This window comes from Vitis riparia, chromosome 18, assembly GCF_004353265.1.
Source record: "Vitis riparia cultivar Riparia Gloire de Montpellier isolate 1030 chromosome 18, EGFV_Vit.rip_1.0, whole genome shotgun sequence".
Classification (NCBI taxonomy): Eukaryota; Viridiplantae; Streptophyta; class Magnoliopsida; order Vitales; family Vitaceae; genus Vitis; species Vitis riparia.
Window position 1 is genome coordinate 5114396 of NC_048448.1, and position 6844 is coordinate 5121239.

Here is a 6844-nt window from a genome sequence, read left to right on the forward strand (position 1 = left end):
ATTTACTTTATATAAATTAATCCACACTTTTTATATTTGTAAAGTTTTTTTTGTAGATTCTATAAGTGATTTTTTTACATACACCGAGTGTCTCAAATGTGATCGGATTTGTATTATAATTCTCAGATATTACATTTTGACGAAAAAAATTTATAATTAAAAAACCTAATTCTTGGACTTGAAAATTAGGATTATACTTAAATGTGAAAAATAGTAAATACAAATGTTTTCAATTTATATTCATGTTTCTAATTGTTTATCACAATACTTTAAAAAAAATACTTAAAAATATCTCAAATTTGTTTTAAAAAATTATTGTATTTTAGAATAAAATTTTACAAAACCCTTTTAAAAAAAAAAAAAAAATTAGTGAAAAACTTGTCAAATATGGTTTTGTTTAAAAAATGGTTTAAAGAACTATTGCAAAAGAGTCTTTATTTTCCATAGCTTGATTTTTTTTTTTTTTTTGTCCCTACTCTTTTTGGGTAAATTATTAAATTACATACCCACATAATCCTAGTGAATTTTTGGATTCAAAATCATGATATGTGCTCAATTAAAAAGATTAAAACTTCCACCTTACATAAACCAAATCTAGCAAAAATCCAATCTAATAGCAAGTCCAAGTCACGTGGGATAAAAATCAAATCCGAAAAACGAAAGTCTCTAGTAAGCTTGATTGTAAATTGTAAACATTGTGAATATTGGATTCATTTTCTTAACATACGGTATACCTTAGCAAAGAAAATAAAGTCTTTTTTGTTGTAAGGTATTTAATTTTGTTTAAGGTTGTTCGGTTCATATGGACCTTAAAACTTAAAAGCTTTTAATAAAAATTGTAATACAATAATTTTTTTTTGAAAAAAAAAAAAAGCTTACAAAGATAAATTTTGGTTAAATATGATTTAAATGGACCATTTAATCTCCCCATTATCCTATCCATTTTCTTTCTTTTATTTTCAGATAAAACTTATGTAAAAGGATTGAAGTGTCTTTGTTTGCTTATTAAATTTCAAGAAATGATAAAATAAAAAATAATATAGATATTTAAGTTTTTTTTTTTTAAAAAAAATATATGTGTAATATATTTTGTTATAATGCATAAAATTTGAAAACATATTAATATTAAAATTATAATATATTTAGTTTGGATATGTTGAAGGATATAAAAAAAAATAATGATATATGTGTAAGTATTTTTTAATTAAAGTTATTAATAACTTTATTTATAAATTTATATTTGTTTTGTATTTATGTTTAGGGTAGGTTTTTGAGGTGGATAGATGTGGTGAAGGAAATAAGGACATTTGAATAGAAATAACAATGAGATAAGTTGAAATGAGTTGTCTTTGTATAAACTTATTCTTATTCCCTTCTTAATAAAAAATTTAAAAGGGGTTGGACAAGTTGGATATGAGAATTTCCTTTCCTCATCCCATTTCGTCTTGTTTTATTTTTTAAAAATTATAAATATATTAAAAGTAAATCTATTTATAAATAAATATCTTATGAAAATTTAAAACTTTTATATTTTAACAACATTTTTTTTTATTTTACATGTGCTAAAAAGGGAATATGAAAAAAAATAATTTAGATTTAATTATATATATAAATGGCCCCGAGTTGAGTAGGCATGACGAGAACTTGAAAAAATTACCTTATTGTTATCCTTACATTTCAACCTTTCAAATAGATTTTTACTTGAGAAAAAAGTTATAATTTTATAAAGAGGTTAGATTACCTTTATTGTAGGAATTAATCATTTCATCTTAAAATCAATTGATTTTGAATAAGATTAAGTCAATGCTCCATATATGATTGATTTTATACTCATCTTACAACTTATAACGAGTAGGTGGGGCTTAGCTATCCCATAACATCCATCATGGGGTTTAAGGAGTGGTATTTATCTAATAATCCATCTCTCAACTTATGCTCATATGACTCAAACCCTTGAGTTGTCCCTTTTTATCTACATTCCTAAGATTTTGTTGGCTAGACTAAAGTCCATGTCAAACTTTGACTGCAAAAGTAACTTGAGTTTCTCCATTCGGTGTCATCATTGATAAGGAGCATATGATCAACATCTAAGTTCTAACAATAGATATGCATAGTCCTTTTCAACCAATTTGAAAAGATAAAAGCAATTATCATAGTTGCTTTAATAAACCTATGTTAATCATGAAACTATCAATTCTTTTATGTCATTATCTTGATGTTTACTTTAGACCATACAATGATTTCCTCACCTACCACATGATTCTCAAATCCTTTATCAAGAAAATACCCAATTCTTCCACTTGAAATTCCTCCTTAAGATTGTCATGCAAGAAGACAATATTAACATCCATATGTTCTAATACTAAGTTATATTGTACTATTATGGTCAAAAGCAATCTAAGTGAGGTGTGTTTAACAATTGATGAGAAAATTTTTTGATAGTCAATTATTTCCTTTTGTGTAAATCCCTTAATAACCAACCTTGCTTTATAGCTAGTTGATTTTACACTACAAATTCCCACTTTGGAATATATACCCTCAAACATCTCAATATTTCTATCCCTTTTGGCTTTTGAGTAATTCCTACGTAGCATTTCTTTATCATGATTCAATTGCATTAACCATTTTTGTGGCCAAATTAAACAAACAACTTAGAATATTGATCTTCAATTTTCTTAGCTATTTGATATGTATATGCTATGACATTAACATGTATATATGTAATATCTTACATCAAATAGGGGAAAAAGTTTGTGATACTATATTTGTATGAGCTCTTTCTAACCTTATAAATGTATTTTAAAATCATAAGTACTCTTTAAGTCTAAAATAAATATATCTATATGGTTGGAAATGAGTTGTTACAAATGATAAAAAAATCAATCATTAACCTTAATGTGAGTCTTTTTTTGTTTGACCTCATAAGAAATATATGTTGTTTGATTTCATAATCTCATGAGACACGATAAGGATGTCATATCTAAATGAGGGATGATTGCAATATCTCACATCAAATGAGAAAAAAATGTCTTGATATTATATATGTATGAGGCTATGAGCTTTTCTTAAACCTATAGATGAGTTTTCAAGTTGTGTAGGTCCTTTAAGCCCAAAATGGATAATATATAAAGTTGGGAGTGAGCCGTTATGGTTAGAGGTCCAATTTTCCTAGAATTTGTTTCTAATCAATTAATACTCTCACAAGTCTATGTGCCTATTGTTCTTAATCCACTTTATTAATTTCCTTTGAATCTTGAGCATTTTTAGTCACATTTTCAATTTTTGATTATCTCCTCTTTAAATTTTGTAAGTTGCCTTTGATCATAGGGATTGCTTTGGTTCGTGGAACTTTCAAGTATGCCTAGTAATTTTTCTTCATGAAAAGTAACATCCGTATTGATAATTGTCTTCTTAAGCTTTAGACACCGCAACTTATATCCTTTCACTCCAGGAGGGTAGATAAGGAAACTACATTTCTTTTCCCTTTGGTGTAATTTACTATGATTTATGTGAACTCAAGCTATTAAACAAACGCTTTTAAGTGTGGAATAATCAACATAGTGACTTGTTCAGATTTTTTATGGTGTTTTCAGATTAATTGTAGTCGAAGAGCACTAGATGAGTAGGTGACACGTTGTGGTAACAAATGTCAACCTACAACCCGACAGTAAGCTTCAAACTTTTCTGCTATTATCATCAATGAAAGATAGAAAACACCATTCATCATTTAAGGAAAATATTTTAGTGTCATTTGGATCCATATTATTAATCAAGCTTTTTCTTGGTTATGTGCTTAGCAAGGTTGAATCACACTCTAGTTTGGTTCCCCATGACACATTAATGTTCACAAAATCCCAAATCGGTAATTTTGTCCTTTTGCTAGATACTCCATGTTTGTTCAAAACTTGTGAACCTTTTTCACTCACATAGCCTAACCACGTGTGCCACAACTTCATTTCATTAATTTTAGCATTGGAGGCTACCACAACAATATGAGATAGTTTCTCCCTGCAGTATATAGAGACAATTTTGTTTTGCACCCATCATCACCATCAATAGGCTCTTGAGAATCTTATGCTTTCATTCTCAAGGTTAATAGTAAATCTAGAATAATTGAGCATCCTAATGAAATCAAGTTTCTATTAGGATCAGGAACATCTCTTGCATTGGATAGAATCTTTAATTTCATTACCAGCATGTAACCTAACTTATACCAATCCTAAACTAACAACCCTACAAGGCCATGTTAACGCCATTAAAACCTCACCTTCATCTGTTTCTTGATAGCTTGAAAACAATTCCTTTTTTTTTAGCACATGGAAGGCATATCCAGAGTCAAACACTCGATTCCTTTGATGTATCTTTGGTAGACACGAAAAGAGCTTCAACATTATCATAATATTTTGATACATTGGTTGCATTTGTTGACTCTTCTTTTTTCTCCTTAAATTTTTTGTTAGCTAGGACAACCGTGCCTAAAGTGTTCGTCTTTATGATAACTTTTCTTTCTTTTTTACTTAAATCTAGATCTGTTGTGGTTATTCTTGCCATTTCCATTCCCTTTCTTTGATCAAACTTGAATGTATAACCATTCTCTGATATTTCTATCTTTGTCTTTTGCTTTGAGGTCTCTCCGTGGAATGACTAGCCTTAATCATTACTTCGAAAGATGGTTTATCCTTGTTGTACTTTAGGATATCTTTAAGTAGGTCAAAAGGTTTGGTAAGGAATTTAATAGAATGATAGTTTAATCTTCATCCTTTGAATTTTTCCTCAAGGTCCTCAGGATCAAGTATTAATTCAATGAATTCATCTACACTTTCAATGAATTTTTCCATGGAGGTTTCTCTCTGCTGCATCCATCCCATGTGCCCAGTGATGTATTTATAAAATCTAGAAAAAAAATTGCAAAGTTTAGTTGTTTTCTTTTTCATTGAAGAAGTTCATCATTGGAGACTATCATCTTTACCCATAATAAATATCATGTTAGACGAAGGCTCCTAAAGGAGTAATTGCCTCGAAAATTTTGTTGTAAGTTATTTCTTCTTCACATATTCAACCCAACTTAGCTACATTCTCACTGATCACCTAATTTAATTAATTTATTTTTTTTAAAAAAATCTTTTATGAACATTTATGATCTTGTTACTTTTATAAACAAAATTATTCATTTCAAAAATCCTAAAAATAACTTCTTTTTTTTCTATAACCTATATTTTATGTTAAGATTTTTTAAGGGATTTTAATTAATATAAACTATAATTACATTAAACACGACCTTGTTTCTTTCCCCATTCTCCACCTACATTATTATTACTTTCACATACAAATAATTCTTGCTATTTGTTGATGGGTTTGGCTAAGTCACTCAATCTCCGTCTTATAATTTTTGAGAATTTTGCTATGTTGAAAGGTTTATCGAGAACTTATGAGTATTCCATTAACAAAACAAAATCAATAAAAGTTAAATATACTTTAAGTTTTAAAACTTTTGGCGTGTTTTACACTTTACCTCATTACATTCAAAATTTAATATTTTGTCTCTTAAATTTGTTAAAAAATAATACTTTATCCCCAAACTTGATTAAAAAAACTTTGTAGTCAATTAAGAAAAAGTTACTTTAGCTCGAGACGGGATTTCTTCTATTAGTTGAACCTCCACTTTTGATAATGTTTTCAACTTTCTTCTTTTTGTCAATGGGAGTGAAATGTAAAAAAAAAACATTCATTGTCCAAATTCGAAACCTTCATACATTACAGGTACATGTAAAAATCATAAATAGTCATATACATATTTATTTAAAATAAAAAAAATGTTTGTTATATTTCAAAACCATTTAAGAAATTTTATTTCAAAATTATCAATTCAAAATTAATTATACTAAATTCGAATCAATATTTAAATCAAAATGTTAAAAAAATAATTTCTTTTATAATTTTATGAAAAATTTGTAATCGATAGCAAAGTATTGTTCTTTAACAAATCCCATGCATGTTTGGAAGACGACGGGGTAAAGGGTAAAATACACCAAGTTCAAAGGGTTAAAATATATTTAACCCAATAAATAATTTTCAAAACCAACTGTATAAAAACAGTTACTTCATAAATGGTGATGAAGTGCGTTGGTGATATATAGCAAGGATCCGACGGCCCTACGCATTGATGGCTTATTTTCTTCTTAAAGCTCCTTCATTTTTTGGTGGAACCCAATTTTGAAAGGTAAGACTAGTTAATAAAGAAGAAACAATGCAATTGGGACCTATACACATGGACTTGCAATACACAACATCGAAATAAATGATAATCCTGATTATGTTCAACATCCAACCACCTCTTTATTAGATTTCCCTTAAATCATTATCGACCACACGAAAAATTGAACCAGTTGATTCAATTTCATATTGGTTTTAATAAACAAAACAACTTTACCAATTCAACGGATGGGGATACTGAATGCTAGCTGTACCCAGTTTTGAATAAGATGCATGGCGAAAACAGTGCCGAGAGATTAAGGGATAAAATGTGCCTACGTGTGATCTTCATTCTTTCGACGGCTAAGTCTAATTTGGGAACAGAAGGAGTGAGAACTTCGGCAAAAGGACATTTTGATATTATCATGGTTCATGACTTGGTCAAGATAAATAGACCTGGAAACTACAAATATCAACCCTTTCAGTTTCCATCATATGACACTGACAGCTCTTTCTACTCCTGACTCCGTTCCTTTTTTCCAGAGAGTTCCATGTTTTCAAGGGAAATATCTCTAAGAAAGAAAGTAGAATAAATATTTTTGACTCATGTGTTGAAATATGAGAGAACGGATTTTAGATGGAAACACATTTT